The 24,511-nt window shown below is 42.5% G+C and overlaps 1 protein-coding gene across 4 annotated transcripts in view; it reads left to right on the top strand.

Moving 5' to 3' along the window:
* Nucleotides 1-24,511, top strand: part of PRICKLE2 (prickle planar cell polarity protein 2) — a 354,501-nt gene that overhangs the window by 219,756 nt on the left and 110,234 nt on the right. The window contains exon 1 of one of the 4 annotated variants that reach the window (XM_007984890.3): nucleotides 1,968-2,633. The exons of the other annotated variants lie outside the window; for them this stretch is intronic. The gene's annotated coding sequence lies outside the window, so the exon portion shown is untranslated. Of the gene's footprint in view, nucleotides 1-1,967; nucleotides 2,634-24,511 lie in introns of those variants that run through there. 4 annotated transcript variants of the gene reach the window in all.

The following is a 24,511-nucleotide window of genomic DNA, read 5'->3' on the forward strand; positions in this document are numbered from 1 at the left end:
CCAGGTAAAGATTAATCTCTTGCTATGTTTCAGCTGTCTTTATTTCATTATTGATCAGCTGTGAATTGCCTCATATATGACCATGCTGATCATGGGTAGATGAGAGAATAGTGTACCCATTTTTAAGAAACTGAGGCATGGAAAATTGAAGTGACCTGTTCATGGCCACACTGGGTTAGAATGTCACTGCTTCCACTTGGCTATTGGGGACCCCAAACTGTTAGATTTGTTAATTGACTTTTTGAAGGATATTGAGGTCTGGGGAGACCATCTGCCTCCCCACACACTCTGAGTTCTGTGTGATGGAAACTGAAGGCTGAGTGTTATTCATTTGATTGTATTTTATTTCTCTTACTGAGAAGTTATTCCAGGTCTCATGATTTTCACCATGAAAAATCTTCTGGGAACTAGAGAGAAGCATTCTGAAAGAAGTTATTAAGCATTATTAATACAATTACATACAACAAAAGACATAATTTAACTTCCCCACATCCAACAAAGAAATTCATTTGAAGCTTCAGGAACTCCAGCTGGAAGGGCAGAGCCCATCAGAGTGGGTTCCCCAGGCGGGGGAGTGTGGGCAAGGAGCCATGCTAGCTGCTTTGTCCTTGGGGACACTTCTGTGCATGATGGAATATTCCTCTCTCCCAGCCTCCCCAACCTTTCCCTCACCCTTCACTTTCGCTCACAGTGCTTCCTTATTACAGGCACAGAGTCCAGAATATTGCCTGGCTCTTGCCTCTCTCCTGGCCCGGGATACTGCACAGGCAGCATTGAAGGAATATATGATTTTAAACAATTAAAGATGACCATGGAAATACTCAGATGCTAGGAACAGTGATCAGCCTAGTAGATAGTATGCCTAGGTGAATTTTTCTGACTTCATTCAAAATATCAGAAATAGCTATTGAGTATGTGATATTGTGTTAATCTTCACCATGGTTCTATTCGATATTTTACTTTCTTTAATTGCAGTAGCCCATAAGGTCCTTGAAAGCAGAGACTGTGTTTATACCCAGTCTTTAGAGCTGTGCATGGCATACAGTATGTGCTCAGTAAATATTTATTGAATGAGTGAATGGTACAAATGAGGTTATTGAAGATCCCACAACTTAAGTTACTTGCCTAAGATCACATTGCTAGCAGGAAGGAAAGGCAGGGTTTGTACACAGGGCTCTCCAAATGTATAGATTCCTTTCTTCCAGATTGCTAAGTTAGGCCTACTAGTGGTGTAGAAAAATGGAGATTGGAGACCCCAAAGGTTTTCAACAAAAGCTCCATCTGAGGTCTAGGAAATGCGGGTTCTGACCCATCCTTGCTGAAATCCTCGTGTGAGTTTAGAAAAGTTATTTCTCCAGTGGTCTCCATTTTCTAATCTGTAAAATGAGGAGATGGAAGCAATGTTCTCTAAGGGCCTCAGGGTCTTCAGATGCCCCTGGGAAGGTTTATGCTTTGTCTTCTTCTGCATGCACTTGGAATTGGGGTAAGGGGTTAGAGGGCAGCTGACTAACTCACCATCCAAGCACGTGAGGAAAGGAGTCATTTGTGCTTTATTTCAAGGTGCACAAAAACTCAAAGGTGACGTAGTCTCAGGCCAAAAAACAAGCAACACCCCAAAATGAAAGTTGAAGAGAGAAGAGAAAGAAAAAAATTAGAAAGGAGAGGCATGTGAAGGCTTGACACAGCATTTAATTGAAAAAAAGAGCACTCTGATTCCACTCCTAGGTTGCTGTAGCATATAATCTGAAACAGGCGCTCAGGTTGATAATTGTGCCCAGATCTGATCCTTGGCACATAAGAGCATAGCTTTTAAGAAGAAAAAATATAGGCATGTGTCTTTAAAGCCTCTCTTCTTATATGTGATTTTTTCGTGCTCATTTGGAGGTTGCGTAGCTGGGCCCTTGCATCCAGCAAAGGCTTCCTTCCCCTCTCCCTGGCTTGGGGATTATTGATTTGGAAGGCAAGGCTAATTTACATGTAAATAAATCTCAGCACTGGGCAGCGGGATGGGACGTCCAGATGCCGTGACTGACTTGCTGACATCACAGCTTCATTAGCATGCGGAGGATGCAAGCACTGCAACAGCGACTTCTCAGGCACCACCAGCAGCACCACCGACAGTTATTATTATTTTTTGACCGAGCAGCACATTTCCTGGTTCAGTGGCTTGAGCTCTGTGAGCAGCTGACTAGTCGCCCCGGGTCTGGCTCAGGATCAGCTGGTGACGCTGAGGCTGGAGTCTGGAACTTCTTCCTTCAGATTGTCATGAAGAAGGGGAGTTAAGAGGAAACTGGGGGTCCTCGGGAAGGCGATCTGAGCACTCAGGCTGATCCAGAGGAAGAGTAGAAGTCATACTTTTTTTTCCCTGCTTGGTGAATTCCCCAGCAGAGTCTGGATCCAGCAGTGCTGTTTTCCCTGAGGGAATGTGGAACAGCTCGGCTTGAGTGTGCTGCCAGCTTCAGGAAGGGTTCAGACTGTAAAGGGGGTTTGAGGAGAAGATGCTTTGGCTGCCTGAGGTCCTGCTTGCATTCTTAGAAGTCAGACCCAGGGAGAAAGTGAACTGGGACAATTGACAAGCTCCAAGGGTCTGGCAGAAGCTTCCTCCGAGACTGGGCATTTCATCTTCCCTGGAGGTGGGTAAGAAATTTGCTCTAATTCACAAATTAAACAGCAGCGTATTTTCTAAGGAGGATGAGAAAAGCCAGATCTAGGGCCTTTGCATTGGTGGGGGTGCTACTGGGGCTTCATTTTCTTGGCCAGGTAGCATTTTTGGTGGCCCTCTGACCCCTTTTGCCTTTTCTATGCTTATTAGAAAGCTCGATTGCAAAGTGTTATGTCACAGCTCTAGGGAGTCCTGAAAAAATGCTTAAATCTTGGTGCTTAAGAAGAAGCAGCATTTCTCTAAAAGTCTAGCTTTCTTAATAATAATATGGGGAAGGGGGCTAACAGACCAAATACGTGATAGTGTTCATGTTCATGCACAGTAGTCTTTTCAACACATGATGTCAGAAACCATTAGGGGATCTGAGGAACAAGGACTTAGCTGAGACTTCCAGGTAAAGAAATGGCTTTCAAATTATTTAGGTTTAATTTTAGACACTGCTTTCAGATTAGAAATGGTGACAGAGCTTCAGAATATGACTGCATAGCCTGGCTGAAACACATGATTCGGTTTGCCCTCTACGCTGGGTTTCTTGAGGGAGTGATCATAGTTAGTTCTCCTCACTGTTGGCTTCTTGAAAACCAATCATAGCATTACTAATTTGCCATGGAGGTCTTGTGATGAAATACAGATTTTTAATCCCATGGCTTTTTGTTATGTGGTCTTGGACTATGCTGGGGTCCAGTGGGACTTTTATGAATCATAAATAATCCAGGCTGGGCCAAATCACACCGAGGTTAGTGATCCATGCCAGATGCGATGCCATCCGCTGGTCCAAATGTGGCTCTTGTCTAACTTAGGCACATAGATTATTTCCCCAATGAGAGAGTTCTGCTTCCCATATCAATGCATGTATGAGCACAGTCAGGGGAGGGCTCCAGTGTGCCATGAATATGTAGACATAGACTGCCATGTACTGAATCTGCAGCTGGTAAGGCTGTGATTTGCTTCGCCTGCACATCTCTTCCCAAAGAGTGTTTTAAACCATCTCAGTGAGACTTAAACTAAACGAAGCTGCCTTGCCTCTTTGCTAGAGGCCAAATTGGCTGCTGTAATCCTGCTCCTCAGAAGGCTTACTGCCTGCTGATGGCTTTCACAGATGGGTCAGGATGAGTGTCCCCAAGGGCTCCAGAGTAAGTCACAACTTTGACATAATTACCGTATTTTGGAAATTTGGATTTTAATGCCTCCTTGAGTGCTTATAAAGGTTTTGCCTTTCCATCAAATGCTCCTTCCCCTTGGGAATTCTGTTTTTAATGTGAAAATTAAAACATACTGGCTCCATTGGGCATCTCAGTCTATAAAGATTCACGGGGCAGCCAGAAATAGTAAAATAGCATTGTTTGAAATGGTGTGTTTATAACGATTTACCCATGCAATGTGAGGGAAAAAATAGAAATAGAGGAAGAAAGATGCATTTATGGAAGCTTAAAGAATGAGAAGGGAACTTAGAGGTTAAACAGCATGAGATGATATTTATCCAGGGCTCAGACTTTGGAGTTGGAAAGAGCTGAGGATATTTAGAGCTACCTATTCCTTCCAGTGAAGTGGAGAGAGCAATGGAATCTATAGGTAGGGTGATAGGTGGAAGGATTTACTGAGATGACCTTTGAAAAGCACAGTGGCAGCCACATAGTAAATACTCGGTAAATATTAGCTGCTATTGTTGTTTTGTTGTTGTTGTTGTTGTTCTCATTTTGTCATTATCATTATAAGTATTGTTGCTAAAAAACATGATAGTATTGAAAAGGCAACATATTCACATCTGTTTGCCTGCAGAGAGGTTTTGCTAGCAGAAAAGATGCCATCTCTGGTACTGTCACAGCCAAACGATTCCCACTCAAAGAAACTTTCCACCCTATTGATTGAGTTGACAGAATAAAGTATATTATCCAGAACTACTGTATTTTGCAGAACTGAAAGTGACCAGCTGGTATAATGAAAATCATTTAGAACTAGCTGGGGCTTAGGCAGCCTTAAAGAAGGCGTTCTGTTTTGGCAGCTGACAAGTTACATGTAGAAAGCTGCGGGGTCCCAGTTGGAATCAATGCATTTCTAGATTTCTCTTCTGCTTCAACTATGCATGTGAGAGACAGTCCTTTTCTTTCTTCATTCTTTTCAATGCAGACATCGAGCATTTTCTTCTCCATCCAGGGAGACCATTGGATACGTGCTTAACCTGCTGGTTGGCTCCTCAGAAGTTCCAAGGCTGAATTTTTGCCACCATCTGGGTGCCTTCAGCTTGTGGGTTGGCTGCTAAGGGAAAGGAATAGGCCTCCCCTGCCTGCCTGCCCACCCGTGGCCCAGTCTGTCTGCTCTTGTTTTGTGTCACTGCCATGGTACAATTTTGCCAGGCTTGTGGTCTGCCTCCTTCATGGCAGTGGGCCTATTTCTATCACACAGTTGGACTGCTGTTTCTCTCTCTTTCCTCCCAAGATCTTTCTTTTTAATTTAGGGGAACTCAAACTCTGACACAGGAATCTGAAAGACAAAGGTGGATTAGAAGAGTCAGAGGAGTCTGCCGTAACATTCTTTCTCAAGAAACTCAGAACTGGGAGCTGGTCATTCCTGGTTGCTACTGATCTTTAGTAGAGTTGTGTTTTGCGTGGAGAATAATATTTATACCTTGACCATAGCCCACCTCCCTTACCTCCTGATGGGATGTGTGATCTCAGGAGAGTTGCCTGACCTCTCTGAACTTTGGCTTCCTCATATGAATATTGGAAAAGTCCCCTGAATGCATGGGATTGCTGTGAAGATAGCGGCTATAATGCCCTTGCCCAGTTCCTGGTACTGACCGGATGTAGAGCATATTTCCCAGTTAATCCCAATCTATGAACAACAGGGGGCAGTAATTTTAATATTTATTTAACAGAGAAACTGGAGACCAATAGAATTAAATTAGAAATCAATAACAGCAAGGTATTTGGGAAATCCAAATAAAATGACATAGCAGATGACAAACCTTGGTACCCTGTCTAGTGCTTCTTTTAATAAACATCAATTCCAAATGTTCTGAGTTTGAGTAGGGCTCAATGATCCAACTGCACTGCCTGCCTCGAATTAGCAGAAACCTCTTTATTTAGTAGCCCCGAAGCTGTGGTCATTTCTTCTGTGCTGTCTGTAAAAACACACAAGAGTCAAAAGGCTGTGTCCCTCAGATAGGAATTCTGGGTGGCATTGGGATAAAGACTTTCTTTTGTGCTTAAAGACCCACTGAAACCTTTCTCTGTTCATTCCCTCCATGATTGTGGTGCTTATAAACAGGGAACTGCTGGTGACCATGAGCTATTTTCAAACTAAGAAGCTTGAGGATGAGGTATTGATGAAATCTGTTTTCTTTGTTGATGTTTTTGATTGACATTTGCCCCTTTGCTCTGTCTTAACCTGTAAACATTTAAAATGAAATGTTCTGGTTTTTATGCCGTGTGTGTGTGTATGTATGTATGTTTGAATCAAGCAGGGGTGAAGATCTCTTTTGGGAATTGAGTCAGTTGAGTTTGGAGACTTGATTTTCTTTTTTCTTTGGCCTATTGTCTGAGCAGTTTATTATTTGGCGTCTGAAAACCATAAGCTTGCTTGTTGTGTTATTTCCCTGGGGATAAGGCAGAGGAGAAAAAAGCAAGGCTGGAGAGAGGGGAGAGAGTGTGTGAGTTTGGATGGAGCTTTAAGAGGAGGGGAGGGAAAGGAAGACAGAATGGAGAAGCAGCTGGGAGAATATCAGAGCAATTGCCAATCCACCATGAAAGTGCAAAGCTGAAGGTTCCCTTTGGGTGAAGTTGCAACTCAGAAGGCAACTCTGTTCTCCTTTAGCTAAAAACTCCTCTCCCCATCTGTCCTACAAAACTCACAGCGAAGCCATTTTAAATCCGAAAACCCTCCTTATGACTAAGCACAGCACATGTTTTCCACTAGAGCACCATGGACCATTTCTAAAAGTACATTAATTAAAAGGAGCATATTTTCAAGTACAATGTGAACCTGCCTTTCCCTGGTGAGTGTAGGGGGTAAACTTCAGTGCATGTTTGGCCATGAAGTCTGTAAAGATCAAATTGACTAAACCAAGCACTCAGATAGGAGTATTGACTTGGAAGATGAAACCTAACACTCCAGAGGGCACAGAATCCAGAGACATCGCTGGTTGGAACTGGAGGCATGAAGAAAATCAGGGCTGGCCTCATTTGACAAAGCACTGCCAGAGTCATGCTCACTCAGAACAGCAGAGTGAACCCAGAGGAGGAAGCAATAGTTGGGGGGGGGGTGCGGGATGTGGCCTCTGATAGCTCCCTTCTTCCTGGTGCTAGTGTTTGAGCTGCTGTATGTGTTTGAGCTGCTGTATGTAAGTGTTTGGAGCACTGAAGGCAGCACAGGAGCCCTTTCTTTATCTCTTCGGACATGGAGAAAGATCCACTTCTAGTTGGTATGTTTTCCAACCCAGCATCTAGCCTGCCTCAGGTGATGGGAGACTGACTTGAGTTGCCTCCATTCCTCTCACACTGGGACTGCTGTTGGCTTCAAGTCACCCTCCTCTCTTTGACTCCTTAAAATCAAACCTTGTAAATATTTTCCAGCCCCATCCAGGGTTAAGGGTAGCCAGGGCAGAAATTCTTAGCATTTCATTTCAACTGGGCAAGATGCCAATTTTTCCAGCTCTTTTCTTGGCATCCATTCATCAGTTATGAGTCCTTAGAGATGCCTGCTCATGAAAGTTCCAAGACTTAACTGAGAAACAGCCATATTTTCTATGGTCACAAAATCTGGTAAAGTTTTAAGGTAACTGTTAATATAGAAGGCAATGTATGTTTTGGGTGTCTATGTGTCTGTTATAGTCTGTGGTTAATGTTGATGTGGATGTATGATAACTGTCATAGACTGAGCGCCTACTGAGTGCTTGCTATGAAAGATGCTTTATGTAAACTTGCCTTGTTAATTCTTATAGCAATCATGCAGCTAGATATTATTGGTTCTATTTAGTAATTGAGAAATCAGGACTCCTGGAAGTTAAGTGACTTGTTCAAGCTTACACAGACAGTAAAGAGTAGTGGTGGGATTCGAACCCAGGGTAATCAGAGTCCAAAGCCTGTCCACCATTCTAGGCTTCTTTATACTTTTCATTATAATGTCCCCTGGGGATGTTGTTTATTTCTCTTATATAGTTCCTTTATGAATCCCTCATTTGAGAAACACCTCATTGTTTAGCCATTGAATTAAAATCTCATTGGTTGATCTTTGGTAAAGTTGGAAACACCCAAGAGAATATGTCAGACTTGAAACAGAACATAGTGGTGTCTTCACCTTCTGCTTTTAATGTGACTTTTGGAATGAAAGTGTGAGATTGCTTGGAAAGTCAAAAGACACCCTGAGGTGAAAAGTAAAAACTGCAGGCAGATGGAAGAAGTCTTTTGCTGGACTACAGGGAACACAGGGAATTCTTCTAGTCTAAACTTGTGGCTATGGGGAGACCAATGGGAGTTTGGAGAGAGGGAAACCAAGCTTGTTGCTCTAGGTCGCCAGTTGTGTGCACATCAGGTTCTAACTAAAATGTATGTTTCCCTTTTCCAAGCCTCAGTTCTTTCATCTTGAACATGAAGGTCCTAAATCAGCTGATCTACACATTGTCTTCCAGCCATGACCTTGATGAGTGCGAACTTTCAGAATGAATTCAGCCTCATCAGGGAAGGAGTGTAATTTGCACTGTCGGCCGCTTTTGGCGGGGAACTAAAAGGTCAGGTTTTAGATCAGGACCTGACTTCTCTGTGTTGTGAATATGTGCTGGAATATGAGAAGTGGTAGCCCCCCGGAGAATGACGGGAAGCTTCCTGGAAGAATGTCTGACCTTTGGATGCTTTGCACTAGTGAAAAGGGGGTGACAGTGGGCAGTGTGTCGGTGCTGCTCGTTCACTTTCAGAAGCTCTCCAGGGCTTTGTTATGTATGCAAGCATCCTACAGAGTGCTAGAGACCAAGGCTTCTCAAATTTAATGTGCGTCTACCTGGGGGCGTTGCTGAAATGCAGATTCTGAATTTTTAACAAGCTCCCCTGGGATGCTGATGCTACTCCTTCTAAACTACCTTTATAATAGGCATAGAGGAAAGAAAATTTGACTAAATTCAGAAGGTCCAGAGTCTAGTTCCAATTGTTGCTTATTTGAGTAAACCTCAAATAAATCACTCAGCTGCACCATGACTCAGTTTCTCCATCTGCAGATAAAATAATATCTACTATTTAATGATTACTGTGTGTCGGGCACTGTGTTCACTAGGTGTTCACTGTTTTATGTGCTGTGTTTTACTTGATCCTTGCGTTAGGAGGCAGGCTTTGTTACCATCTGCATTCTGCAGTAACTCAGCCCAGAGAGGTTGACTAACTTGACAAAGGTCACACAGCTAGTTAGTGGCCAACTTGGGATTGGAATTCATATCACCTGACTCTAGAACCTTCACAACTTATAGATATAATAGATGTGAAATATCTTGGGACTTACTGTGTGAATGTGTATGTAATTATATGATATGTACAATTACCAATATTTCAGGTACTTGAGATTGTAAGAAGTAGATGTTTCCCAGATGAGGTTGTATTGTTTTTAAGTAAAAAATGTTCTGATTTATAGAAATTAAAGTAAAAGGCATTGTGAAGTTTCAAAAAGCACAGGTGTTTGCTCCGTTGTCACCTGGGGTGGGGAGGAAGTGGTACATGAAAGGAGTATTCTGAGGAATGGGGGGTTTTGGTTAACTGAGGTTGTATTTTAAATTAAATCCTAGTTCATTATCCGTCTTGGTTTTGTAAATTTGGACAGTATGACAGATACCTTTTCTGCCTTAATAGGAAAAGCAGGGTTAGCCCAACTGAGTATGTCTTGTGATTCAGGCTATGGCAGCCATGCAAATTATTGTCCTGAAAATGAATCCCAGTGATCCTATTTTGTAAGGAAGCCAGAAGAGGTTGATTGTGAACATTATTGAAGCTTGATATTTGTCACCTCACTAGACACCAAGCTGTTTGGACTTCACTCTTATAAATGTCCTGACCATATGATTAGTATGTCAAATACCTGGCACCTATATCACCATACTCCAGTCTCCTTTGTCTACTTCAGACCTCACAAATAATCGACACATTTTTTCTGTCCAGCCCCAGTGCATCCTCAGAGTCCTTCTCAACACAGCACTGGAGGCAGCCTATAGCCATGAGTTACAGTTGGCCCAGGAGATTTACCCTACGTGCGAACTCAACCCTTGGATACCCCCGGAAGTTGGTTCTCTTTTCAGTTTAGTAAGTACGTATTGAACACCTACCAATAGCCTAAGCGTGCTGAAATGAAACCCTATTTTCCATTCACTCTGTATTTTATTTGTTCTCATGAATGTGAATGTTCTGCAGGCTTACTGAAAGGTTTAGTTAATTACTTAATGAGTACACTGTACACTATTCACATGATGGAAATACTAAAAGCCCAGACTTCACCACTGCGCAGTATATCCATGTATCAAAACTGCACTTGTACCACCTAAATTTATACAAATTAAAAGGAAAGTTTAATTTTTGGTAAATTAAGGTTTTAATATTCTTTTTTTCTTTCTTTCTCTGTAATATACATCCTGTTGTTCTGAGTAATACCTCAGGACTCCTGTCCCTTTTCATTACCAGTGATGTAGGTCTTTCTCCAGGTCTCCTGCTGTGATTCTGTCAGAGGAATACCTCCTTTACAAGGGGCTGTTTTCTGTAGGCATCCTCTGGGCAGTCCAGCCATTGGTTAGGTAGTCAGGGGATATGAAGTGCGTGCTCCTGGCTCAGCAACTGCATAGCCCTCAGCTAAAGCTCTCCCCTTTCCCTGACGGCTTATCCATCAAGAGTCAGAACTTCATTTAAATCGCTGCCTGAGTCGATTACTCGCTTTTGAGTTCATCATCTCAGAAGTTGCCAGGAAAGCCTGTCAAGACTAGAAGCTTGCCACTGACTGGAAAGATGACACCCCCACCCTTGTGTCCTGTGCAGGTTGGGCCACTCCAAAGGGCCTGCCTTATTAGGAAGGAGGATGAAAATGCATAGCAAAGAATTCACATGCTCCTCTCTCAACAGGAGTGTTGATTCTTGCTAGACTGGCTTCTGAAAGGGGAATAAGTAGAAAGCAGCATAATCACGGGGCCTGATTGATCGGAAAGCTTGAACCTGCCTTCTTTTCACTGTGTCAATTTGGCTGCCTAACCAGCTGCCGAAACACTCATGTTGTTTGCCCTTGTAATGCTTAAAAATGGTTTTAAACCCTGCATCACTGAATTGCTAAGATGCAGCATCCTAAATGGTAACTATGATATCATGTGCTATTTTGAATTTTTAAAAGAATGTTACAGAGAGTGAGAAATAGCAATTGAGCATCTGCGAGCTGTAAGGCGCTGACTTTGGCCCTGTGGGTAGTTTAAAATATCACAGCCAGTCTTTTGCACTTAACCAGTTTTCCAAACAGATGTTTTTAGCTTAGGATCCCTGGACAGCAAAGGACCAGACCGAATTGATGAACTCTGAAATTTAACGCAAAATTTTCTGTGAATGTGTACCTGTCCATTTTTTAAGGGAGAGGATCCCAGCTTTCATCAGATTCTTAAGGGCATCAAGTCACTCAAAAAGTTAAAAACTGCTAAGTTGGGTGGTAGGTTGTTGTAAACTCATCCAGAGAATTCTCTACAGGTTAATGTGAGACTGGAAAAAAGAAATGTTCTTCTGCCCCAGAGAAATGCAACATTTTTCTACATGATTACCCAGGAGCTAATGTTAAACCCTGTGGAGCTAGAAGGGGAGAGTTACCTGATTTTCTTCCATTTTATAGATGAGTAAATTGAGGGTCATGGTCTCAGATGCCAAAGCCACAGGAGTTCTTGTTGCTTCTCTCTCTCAGATACTTTTTATTGTTCACTCAACAGTTTAACAACTTTTTGAACATTTGCTGTGTACTAGGCCAGAGTTTTTCAGTATTTCTGTACTTGAGGCATTCTTTCAAATACTTGACATTTTGCAGTACAGTAACAGAATTAAATTACTACACTATAGTTATGGTACATTCTCAGCAGTAATACATTTTTCTCCACCTCATCTTAAGCTTTTGCAAACTTTCATTTAATTGAGCACAAAGGCAGTCTTTCTTTAATGTGATCTTGGCCAAACACTACTCATCGTGTAGTTGAATCACACTCTACATTTTTGACATCATTGTGGCAATATACATTTTCAGTTACTGTAAAAAAATAAATATGAAAAATAAAATTTACACTTTGGTTATATCTTGTTTGTAGCCCACTGGTTGCAGCTAGATTTCGGACTAAGTATTAGAGAGTCAAAATTTCAAAGAGCTACTTACTTATTGAATGCTTATTATTGTTATTCTAGATATAGGATTTTAAAATTTACATTACAATGGGAAAAGGTATTATAGACACACCAACAAATAAAATGGCTTCTGATGTTAAAAATTTAAAGAATACTAAAATGGGGAGAGTATATGAGAAAGGGAGGTGGGCTGTTTTTTATATGATCCTTGGTGGAGAGGTCTTTGGTTGATGATGGGAACAGTGAAAAGCAGGCCAGCTCCTGCGGTACTGAGGGAAGGGTCTTTTGGGCTGAGGAGCAGCTACTGCAAAGATCCTAAGAGAGGGACAACCTTGGCAAATTCAAAGGACAAATAAAGGCTGCTGAGGCTGGAGCAAGATGGGGAATAGAGTAGAACAAAATAAATTTGGAGAGAGAGGAACAGACCAGGTTATATAGGGTCTTGTAGGCTATGGTTAAAGAGTTTGTGCTTCATTCTCATTGTTGTGAGAAGTTAATGGCACATTTTAAGCAGGAGAGCTGAGTGTTATCATCATTGTTTAAAAAGCAAACAGTGGTGGAAATTAGATTCTAGAAGGGCAGGCATGGAGGCAGGAAATTAAGAAGTAAGCTATTGTAGTAGCTCAAGCAGGAGGTAATGGTGAATTGGACTAGGATAGTAAAGACACAGTTGGTAAAAAGAGATAATGAATACATAACTAAGACTCATCCCGTGCACCAAGGAAGTCCACGGTCCCGGCTCCTTGTTGTTCATTTCATCAACTATGCTCAAAGTGTGTGGGCGTTGCTACATCTAACAGGCTTGGGACACAGTGTGGGGGCTGGGATGGAGGAGGAGTACATCCTTCAACCAGCACCTTGTCCAATCGGAGTATAACAAATTTTTTAATATTTTCAAAACCTTACTCCTGTAGACCATGTGAATCCAATTCATCAAGGGCTTCTTTCCAAAAAATCATGAAATCAGGAAATGTTATTTTCTTTCTGTGTACCTCCCTCCTTCCTTTCACTGCTGCAAGAATGAGGAAGCAAGTTGTAACTCAGAACAAAACCACAAAAACCTTTCCATAGATCCAGCTCGAATCAGGGAAATCAGCATCTCACTTTTGCTGCCTGTCCCTCCTGTAGAAAACCCTGAGAATTTTGTTTGTTTGGTTTCTTTCTTTGGACTTGACTAAAGCCAGGTCTCTCCTGAAAATAATGTCTTTCCCTGTTGTGTCTAACTCAATCTGAATTGAGGGGCTTTACATCCAGCATTGGTGTCTGGTAAACCTCTAGTCTCTGGATTCTCTTGTTTCGCAAGTCCACTGGGGTCGTCCGGAGCCTCTGGCCTCGTTTGCTGAGCAACATGGATTTCTGGGAAGTTTTTGCCTCCAGCCCTTCAGCACAGATATTAAAGGGCCCCTGTCAAGTTTCGAAGGGTGTGACCATTGCCAGAATCCCCACAAGCCAAGCCCCTGAGGGATTCCACTGCCAGCTGGCTCACGTCCATACCAGAGATGGCTGAATTTCTGTGGTTCTTTGTGCATGGAGCTGGCCCAGTTCCCCTGGATGAAAGGCGGCCTAATATAAACTGAAAATGTTATTAATAAGCAGCCACTTAAGAATTTCCTATGACTTGCCAGTGATTCGGGGGCCTCTATGTGAACATGGAAAAAAGCACAACTTGTTTTACATGGATTAAGGGACCAGGGCAGCCAATCCGGAGGGGCTGCCAAAAGGTATTCAGGTGTTTGGTGAAGGGCTTTGGGTAAGTTCCACAAACTCTTTGAGGCTTGGTTGTCCTGTCTGTAAAATGAGAAGGATAACCATAATTTTCTTCTCATAGTGTGGTTTGAGGATTAACTAAGAAAAGCATGGAAACTGTTTGACATAGAGCTTGGCACATACTCAGAAAATGTTTTCTGAAAAAAAGTGGAGAAATCACACCCCAAAAATGAAGCCAAACTGACCTTATGCCCCTGAGCTCAGGGGAAAATGAGTAAACTTAAAGTTCCAGATACCTACAGCATTCAGTAGTAACCACAGTACTTGGCTTCTCTGAACTTCACTTTCTTCATCTATAAAGAACCCCTGCTCTTCTGACTAACCTTGTAGAGATTATTGGCGATTCAAAAGTTACATGAAATGAAAGGGCTTGGTAACTCTATAGTCCTTGATTCATCCAACAGGTCATTAATATACTGTCTAACCTGTCTGCCTTATTGCATCTTGGTATGAAAAGAAAGTCATGGCCGGGTGTGGTGGCTCACGCCTTTAATCCCAACACTTTGGGAGGCCAAGGCGGGTGGATTACCTGAGGTCAGGAGTTCGAGACCAGCCAGGCCAACATGGTGAAACCACGTCTCTACAAAATACAGAAAATTAGCTGCGCATGATGGGGCATGCCTGTAATCTCAGCTAGCTGGTGGAAGGCTGAGGCAGGAGAATTGCTTGAACCCAGGAGGCGGAGGTTGCAGTGAGCCGAGATTGCACCATTGCACTCCAGCCTGGGCAACAAAAGAAAAACTCCATCTCAAATAAAAACAAACAACAACAACAAAAAAAAAAAACAGTCATTAGTATGACCTTGAAGAATTAAAAACTTGGTCAAGGATACATAATCCTTTGATAGGGATAATAATAAAATTACCTTGCTCAGTTCAGCACACCTTTAAGTTTACACTAAGGATTTGGTAAGACTTATCAAAATGAATTGTTCACCACCCATCTGTTTTCCATTTTTCTCTTTCCATCCTAACTGGAATAGATTAGTAGGGTCTAGATTGACTTCTAGAGAACAAGAACCCTAACTACTTTTGTTTGTTTGTTTGTTTGACTTTGTATCTGTAAACATAGGGTAGGATCTAGCACATGGGCACATTGTCAAGTTTCATTATACCATGAATGTTGTATATATTAAGTTGTTAAATCCTAATGGCAACTCACCGAAGTTAGGAGATGAACCCAAGTTATTGTAACCACAGAATTTAAGATCCTAACCCACTGTGGTATACTACCTTTAAGTCCTTAGGGAATATTTTATGCCTCAGATCTTGTCTATATAAGTTTAGCCAACTTCATCCACAAAGAAGGTAGAGACTAAACAAGTACTTCAGCAGGTGGCATGGAAGAGAAAAGCAAACAAAGAGGTGTTTTGTGGAGTCTTCTGATCCTTGCCTTGAAGTTTGGAGGTGAGGTGTGTTAGAATTCAGTTTTCATTCATTTCCTCAGAAACTGTTCCCCCAAAGGATTTATCTGGAAAGGAAGGGCTCTTAGAATTTGCTCTGATAAATGTCCAATGAAGCAAAAATGTGCATGCCATAAAATCACAGGTGGCGTGTAGACAAAGTGAAGTGGAGATATATATCTAGAAGGAGTCACCAACTCTATCTACCTTGGTTTATTCTTTGCAGAGCAGCAGATCTGACAGGCAGCTGAGAAAATCAGAGCTTTTCTAGATACCCCACAGCCTTGCACAGGGATACAGTGATGTGGGGATGCAGGTAGTAGTGTTGCCATGGAGACACCATCAGTGGCCAAGCTCTTCTCCTTTGAGGGCTCACTCCATCTACTCATCACGAAGTTGAATTAGCTCTCATGAATGTGCTTGGTAGGCAATTCCTCACTGGCTTGTGAATGCTTTTAAAATAAAGCTAAAACTCCCTCCCAGCTGCCATCTTGTTACCGTCCTAGACTCCTGTCAGCATCTCAGTGACACCATGTTCTGTCCCCCTCCTATGACTTTATTTACCTGTTAGGAATATTCTTTCATTATCTTTTTGCCTAGAAACTTCTCCTACTCAGCAACCTTTGGCTCCAGCTTCCTCAAGGAGGCCTTCCCTGATTTGTCGTTAACCAGGAATCTTCTGTAACACAGTGACTGACACATTAATGATGGCCTAACAACAGAGATGCAGTACCAACCACTTTCTTTGTTTTAAAACTTTTTATTTTGTAAAATTGCAAGGTCAGTTAGATCAAAGTTACAAGAATAGTATAACAAACTCCCAAAACACCCTTCTAGATTTTTCTGTTAACATGTTGCCACATTTGTGCTGCTTGTTCTCTCCCTCTTTTCCCTCTCTCTCCACACACAGTCATATACACATATTATTTTTGTCGAACCATGTGAGAATAAACTGCAAACATCATCCCTTATCTGTATATATTTCAGCATCTTTCTCTTCAGAACAAGAACATTCTTTTAAATATCTTTTTCACAAGAACTCTCCACTTTGAAATTTATGGTCTAGATATTTCTGGCTATGTTGTTGTGTCAGATAGAGACTCCTTTTTATTTTTTAACCTCTTGCAACACCTACCACAATGCATGGTATATAGTAAATGTTCAGTGAATTATTGTTTAATGAATGAAGTTGACTGCCACAAGTATTTCAGCATTGCCTCTGTTCTGTCTTTTGGACTCATGGTTCCTGCTGCTGTAGAAACTCTACCTTGTCGCTTAAGCCTACTTGTCTGGCCTGTGGGAGAGGGCAGAGAGCCCCAAGAAGTGGTCTTCAACCAATGGCTGTTGATAACTGGTGGATAAGTAGCCCTACTTCCTTGACTCCCAAGGGGAATGTATCTGAGGAATGTTCTGTACTTCTCCCATAGGTCCTCAGCTGAAATGAGTTCTGGTTGCTCAAAGCTGCTACCTGTTCATTAACTTACCCTCTATTTGCATCCTACCCTTCCCCACTTTTATTCTTCCCTTCCCTGTCAGGCCTTTTTGGGATCATCTCCCACAAGATTCAGATATCTTCCAAGAGTCTGATTCTGGGGAAACCGAATCTAAGATACTGCCCCTCAATGACTGAGACATCATTCCTGCAAATCAAAGTACAGTAAGAGATCTTTAAATTATATGTTTCCAAGCAAAGTCACCCAGGAGGCTTATTTTTAAAAGGGAAGGCATTTCCACTGCTCAAAAGTTACAAGATAAATTAGTCTAAAGTAGGACACTGCATGTAATTCTTCATTGAAGCATGAATTGGCATATTAAGAAGAGGAAACAACTGCCCCTGAAAATTACCCTGTACCAACTTCAGTAACCCCTGGGAGAGAGAAGCACTTCTTAGTGCAGATGGCCAGAGCCGCTGGAGCCCAGCCGGAAGGGAAGGAGTTGGATAGGACCAGGCAGTGTGGTCTTGGCACACACCAGCCTCATACCCAGCTGGCCCCGTCACAGTCTCCGCCCTTGAGCTTCTGTGTTTATTAGGAAACCATTTTTCCTTTCTCACAGAGATAGAAATCTTGCTCCCAGACATGGCAAGTGTCAAGGTTCATGCCTGGGTCCCTCATTCAGACGGAGTGTTTGCCAAAAAAGGGGAAAAACAAAGTATTGTGGCTAGGGGGAGGGAGTTAAGGAGCCAGTAAGGCTGCAAATAACAGGATATGCTGACGTCTGGGTATCAAGGCAGAGGGATATAGAAATTCCAAGGAGAAACGGGTTAGGGAGGATGGGAGAACTTTCCTACACCCACTAAAATGGCACCGTCCCCTGAATTTCACATCTGTGCTTGGGCTTTGGGACAGGCAGTTGCCCAGCCAGTTTGGTCACTGTCATTAATCCAGACAGTGGTGGGGGAAGAGGGAGGCCACAACATCACCTTCCGAGAATGACTCACGCAGTGCTCTTCCCCACCTCAGGACCTGTGTGCTCACTTCTCTGCCTGGAAAACTCGTACTCTGATTTTTCTCATATCTGCCTCATAGTCAGTCTTCTCATCACAACTCAAATGTCACTTCAGTGGGAGGTCTGTCCTCACCCATCCTTAGTTCCTCTCTTTCTGATTTCCCTATTTCTGTCATAACACTTATCACAATCTGTAAATGGCAGGTTTATCTGTTTGTTTCCTTAACTGTTGACTGTCTTTTTCATTTGGTTCAAAGCTGCACGCAGGCAGGCATGTTATCTGTCTTAATGACTGTTGTGTGCCCAGCATCTTAGTGCAGTGCCTAACACACAGTAGCTGCTCAGTCAATTTTGGTGGGTGGGTGAGTGCCTAACACACAGTAGCTGCTCAGTCAATTTTGGAAGGCTGAGGCAGGAGGGTTGCTTGAGCCCAGGAGTTCGAGACCAGCCTGGGTAACATGGTGAAATCTTGTAGGTGGGCAGTTGGTTGGTTGGTAGGTTGCTTGGCTAGATGGATAGATATGGATGGATGGATGGATATGAATGGATGGATAGATGGGTGGATGGATGGATAGATGTGGATGTATTTATAGATATGAATGGATGGCTAGATGGATGGATAGATATAGATGTATGTATGGATATGAATGGATGGATACATGGGTAGATGGATGGATGGGTAGATATGGATGTATGTATGGATATGAATGGATGGATAGATGGGTGGATGGATGAATACATATGGATGTATTTACAGATATGAATGGATGGATAGATGGGTAGATGGATAGATATGGATGTATTTATGGATATGAATGAGTGGATAGATGGGTGGATGGATAGATAGATATGGATGTATGTATGGGTATAAATGAATGGATAGATGGGTAGATGGATGGATAGATATAGATGTATTTATGGGAAGTATGTATGGATATGAATGCATGGATAGATGGGTGGATATGTGGATAGATATGTATGGAAGGATGGATATGAATGAATAGATAGATGGGTGGATGGATGGGTAGATATGGATGTATTTATGGATATGAATGAATGGATAGATGGGTGGATGGATGGATAGATATGGATGTATATACAGATATGAAGGGAAGGACAGATGGGTGGATGGATGGACAGGTAGATGGATGGATATGGGTGGAATAAAAGAAGGAATATTTTGACACTGTACCTAAAACAAGGTAGGAGAAAGCACTGGTTTCAGATGATATAGTTCCTTAACTTCAGTCAAGTTACTTGTGAGTTTATCACCTAAATTTTTGTATCTGTGAAATGGATAAAAATGCCAACTTTATAGGACTGCTGAGAGAGAAATGAGATAAATTAAGTGAAAATTATTGAATATTATAAACCTTCATAAGTTTGAGCAATTATGTTAACAGTAGAACATGGCTGCTGTGTTCACCCCTCACCTGCCATCCTCAGTCAAAGCACAGGTTGGGCTAGAGCAACAGGAGTCAGGGCCTGTAGGTCACACCTGCCATCTGGAGCCCTTGATCTTTTGGAGCAGATTTTTACCTCTTGGAATATTCCCATTTGATTTCAGGCCAGCATCTACAAATGTATTTTCTTCCTTCCTTCATTTCTGGCATTCTGACTCTCCACTTACCCCTTTTGCAAGGGATGTATAAGTAGGAGCTGAAGCCCTGTGTGGGGGTCACATGATCCATACAGTTTTTGAGGAGGGTCGCCTTTTTCTTTGTGATAGCTCGGTTTTAACAACTCTGACCTGTTCAAGGCAGGATTATCTCAGCAATGTCTTAGGGCAGGCACACCTTGCTTCCAGTTCTTACAGACTCAGGGAAACACTACAGGGGAATGCCTTTCTTGCTGACAACAGCCACTGTCCTTTCATTTGCTTACCTTTTCTAGGCAGCCTGCAGTCTAGAAAAAACTCTTTACCCAAACACCTAATTGCCTCCTAAAACCTGAGGGAGGTGTTACTAAAGGGCAGTGCACTTGAAAAGAATGTCTGGTTCATTTTAGGCTGGTGTCATACGTGCATGTGAAGAGTTGATGCTTTCGTTGGAAACTCAGGGAAAACGGGCTACAGAGCAGATGGAGTAAGTCGGGCCGCTGCCCAGCTCCTCCTGCGTCAGCATTTCCCAGAGATCTATTATATGGTTTGAAGTGATGTATGTTATCACAGCATTGGAGGTTATATGACTAGTGTACAAAGATACAATTCAAAGCAAGTCTTAGTGGTTAAATTATCCATGCCCCATCTTTCTCCACTTGCACAGAAAATTGCAAGTTGATAGCTAGTGAAATCTGGTTGTCAGATTTTTTTTTTTTTTTTAATCGAAGGGACCTAACTTTTAGCTCTGTGATACCCGTAAGTATATGTTATATGTAATTCCCACGTTGGAGGTATCTTTTACATTACATAAGTGGATTCTTGATCCTGCTACACGGCACCAGTTCAGAACAGACCCACTTATCTGGATTGAATAATGCACATCTATTTGCTGAGAGTGTTATGTGTGCATGTGTGGGTGGCTCTGGCTCATGTCTTGTCATAACTGGCCAGTCTTATCCCCTGGCTCTGGCTGATGGGGAACACATAGAATGAAGTCTGGTCTCCAGTTTCTTAACACTAAGGGAAAAGAGGACCAGCAGCTGTTTCTGTTTAATGGCGATCATCTTTGGGATTGTGAGTGTTTTGAAAATTTTTTACTCTTACTGGTTATCTGTAGTTTCTGATTTTTTCTACATTAGTTGTATATTGCTTTTTAAGGATAAGGAAGTAATAACTTTATAATAAGTATAATAAGGAGGAAAATGCTTTTCTCTTCTTTTTTCTTATTAAGAATAAAAAGAGAGCTGGGCACGGTGACTCATGCCTGTAATCCCAGCACTTTGGAAGGCTGAGGCAGGGGGATTGCTTGAGTCCAGGAGTTTGAGACCAGCCTGGGTAACATAGTGAAACCTCGTATCTACAACAAATACAAAAATTAGCTGGGCATTGTGGCATGTGCCTTTAGCTTCTCAGGAGGCTGAGATGGGAGAATTGCTTGAGCCCAGGAGGTCGAGGCTGCAGTGAGCCATAATCGCACCACTGCACTCTAGCCTGGATGACAGAGAGAGACCTTGTCTCAAAAAAAAAAAATTGTTCTTTTGCCTTTAGTGAGCTAAAGGCATGGAAGAATTTAAATACCTAGGATACATCTGTTATTTCGCAAAAAGCAATGGAGAGCTTTGGGTTATTTTAGCCCTTTTCTTTGTTTTTGTTTTTGTTTGTTTTTATTTTCAAAGTGAAAGCAAGTTTATTTAGAAAGTAAAGGAATAAAAGAATGGCTGCTTCATAGACAGAACAGCCTAGCCCTTTGTTTTTAACAAAAGTGTGTTTTCCCACCTCTGGCCTTGCCTGCCTTGGGCGAAGCCATGTTGAATCCCATGTTGTTTATTCCTTGTCAGTCACTTGGTTTGTATGGGGACTGAACCACTCTTTAAGCTGTCTGCCCCTTGTCCCTGTGCATGAAAGTGGCCTGAACCTGATCTAGCCATGGACTTGGGACAGAGGAGTCCACACCACGAGGGAGGTGGAAGTCAAGACAGATGGCAGGGCTGGCAACAAGAGACACTATTCTCATGTCTGATGTAGTCTTGCCTTTTACCAGTGCCTTTCACACCCTACTGGGTACCCAGCTGAGTGGCAGGAGGGCCTAGTGATGCAAGAGGTTAAGACATGGTAGCAAGGAAGGGCTGGCATAGATTCTTTGGGACCGTTTGAAAATGTACATTGCCCAGAGTTTCTGAGACCATCGAGTATATTGGTAAAACCCACACCTGTTTTTAAACCACGCCCTGAGGCGCTCCTTTCTAACTGGGAGGCTACTACAGAAGAGTGGCCTTGAGCTGTGCTTGGAGGACCAGCTGCATCACATTCACCAGGCACACTGGTGAAAGTGCACATTCCTGAGCCGGCCTCAGACCTATCCAATTAGAGTCACTGGGACATCCTACTATTCCCCATGCATCTCCCTGTAATGTCTTGGCAACCAGATATACAGTTTCTCATGACTAGAATTATTATTTATGTAAGAGTTTCATGATTAGGAATTATTTATTTCTTAAAAGCCATTAACAGCCTCTATATTTTTTCTTCTTTCCATCTAGCAAATTATCAAGCACCTACTTCATATTTTGGTACATGCTAGAAATGACTTCATGGAGTCTAGGAACTTTGGTAGTGTTTAGTCTTGTGGCTTTGGAACCTTGAGGACTTCAAGGCCATGAATGTGCCTGGAGTTTGGGGAGGAGGTTGAGCTTTGGAGAAGTTGGGCTCATAGTCGTCTTCTCCACATCAACTTGGGCAGTCCTGTTTTCTATTTTGAGTTGCCACATATGAGTTATTTTACAAAATATACTTTCCTCTCATTAAAAAAGGTTGGGGGGGAGCACCAGGCACGGTGACTCATGCCTGTAATCCCAGCACTTTGGGAGGCTGAGACGGGTGGATCACGAGGTCAGGAGATTGAGACCATCCTGGCTAACATGGTGAAACCCCGTCTCTACTAAAAATACAAAAAATTAGCCGGGTGTGGTGGTGGGCACCTGTAGTCCCAGCTACTTGGGAGGCTGAGGCAGGAGAATGGCATGAACCTGGGAGGCGGAGCTTGCAGTGAGCCGAGATGGCATCACTGCACTCCAGCCTGGGGGACAGAGCGAGACTCCGTCTCAAAAAAAAAAAAAAAAAAAAAAAAAAAAAACGGGGCGGGGGAGGGGGAGTAAAAGAGACAGGGAAGGAAAGTAAAAAACAGGCTTAATGATGTTTGCAATCCCATTCGAATCTCAATTTCTACAATTTGCTACCTGAACTTGTCAAAAATCATGTCCTAAAGGAAAATCCCTTTTTTGCCTTCATCCTATCACTTCTCACATAAAACAAGACCTTGTGGTTCAGGGTTCGTTGTTGTAAATAACCTGTCAAAATCTCAAGGATAAGTATTCCCCCTACAAACCCTGCCCCCAATCTACTCATGATGAATCCTTTCATGTAATGGCAGGCAAGTTAATTGGTATAGATTGTTAGTCATTTTCCAAATGATAGTGGTCACTGGTGCAGATAACCAAGCTACTTGGAGATAGTTAAAGAGAGGTCCTCCACCTGACAATACTGTGTATGCCTTCGAAGGGCCGATTATGGTTTCTGAGATATGGAAGCCATGATTTAATGCTGCAACTTGGAGGTGGAGGATTTGCAGAGGTTGTTTTGGGGTAGAGGAGAATGCAGAATCTCCCCTCTCTGAATCATGGCTTATTCCTTGGAAACCTGTCATTCACAAACCCAATTATGTGCAGGTAGAATGTCAACTCTGACAGAATGAAACCAATGCACCCTTTGTGTGTGTGTGTGTGTGTGTGTGTGTGTGTGTGTGTGTGTGTTTTTAATGAAATCCTGCTTTACTAGCAGGTTCTATTTTCATAAATGTCTATTTTTAAAAAAGCCAAATCATATATTTCCCCACACACTTCTGAATATGTTTCATTCAGGTGAGAAGCCTTAATCAGTGTGTTGAAAGAGAGCTGTTGGGTGTTGCTGTGTGCATTTTGCCAAAGTGGGAGAGATGCAGGAATGAAAAGAAATCCTCTTAGCATTACCTCTGACCCTCTGCCCACTTCTGAGAGTCTGGGCCTTGGGTTCCCAATTTATAGATGGAGGTTATTAAATTAGCCATTATCAAAGGCTGTCATGGAATCACTCAAAGGTTGAAAATTCTTCACAAAGAAAAATGTCCTGCCACGGGAGTGCCAGTTAATTATAAATGAGAAGTGGAAGGCAGGCAGCTAGCATGGAAAACAGATAAGGTCCTTGTGGCTTTGAGTTACTATTTAGGGTTTTGAGTTTTTTTTCCTTTTCTTCCCCTCTCCTTGGTTTTGCTTTCGTGTGGGTGTGAGGTTTTGTTGTTGTTGTTATTCAGAAGTAAAAGGGTATTCTGTGGTTGGAATCAGATTTTCTGTAAGTAACTTTTTGGTTCAGTGGTCAGATAGAGCCTACTTTGAGTTCCTGTTCTGCTCACTATTTAGGGTTGATTAACTGCTCTGAATAGTTCAGTTGCTTAACTGCTTACAAGCCACTTAACCACTCTGGGCCTTTGTTTTCTTCTGTGGGAAGTGGAGATAATATTTCCTTTCCTGGAGGACTGATGGAGATAATATTTCCTTTCCTGGAGGACTGATGGAGATAATATTTCCTTTCTTGGAGGACTGATGGAAGAATCTGGGGTCATGTATGTAAAGTATAAAGCAACTCAAATGCTGGGCATACAGCTCGGTATGTGCCCCCTCCCCATCCTGACCACCTGTATCCTGCTTCTTTCTGGTTTTCAGTAGCACTTGCTGCCTTTAATATACTTTGTGATTGAATGACTTGTTATGTGTATGGTATGTTTCTCCCCTCTGAGAACGCAGGCCAAGAGGGCAGGAATCTTTGTCTTGGTTAGGTATCCAAGTACCTACAGCAGGCCTAGGTACATGGTAAGTGCTTGTTAGTTATTTGGGGCTTGTTGTTGTTTTGTTTTTGTTTTGGGGTGTGTGTGTGTGTGTGTGTGTGTGTGTGTATGTGTGTGTTGAGACAGCTTCTCACTCTGTCACCCAGGCTGCAGGGCAGTGGTGCGATCTGGGCTCACTGCAACCTTCACCTCCTGGGTTCAAGTGATTCTTGTGCCTCCACCTCCCGAGTAGCTGGGACTATGGGTGCCCGCCACCATGCCCAGCTGATTTTTTTTTTTTTTTTTTTGGTATTTTTAGTGGAGACATGGTTTCACCATTTGGCCAGGCTGGTCTCGAACTTCTGGCCTCAAGTTATCCATCCACCTTGAGTTATTTGTTGAATGACCACATAGGGCCTCAGCCCTCCCCATCTTCTCTCTTCTGTTTATCCTT

Source organism: Chlorocebus sabaeus, chromosome 22, assembly GCF_047675955.1.
Source record: "Chlorocebus sabaeus isolate Y175 chromosome 22, mChlSab1.0.hap1, whole genome shotgun sequence".
NCBI lineage: Eukaryota > Metazoa > Chordata > Mammalia > Primates > Cercopithecidae > Chlorocebus > Chlorocebus sabaeus.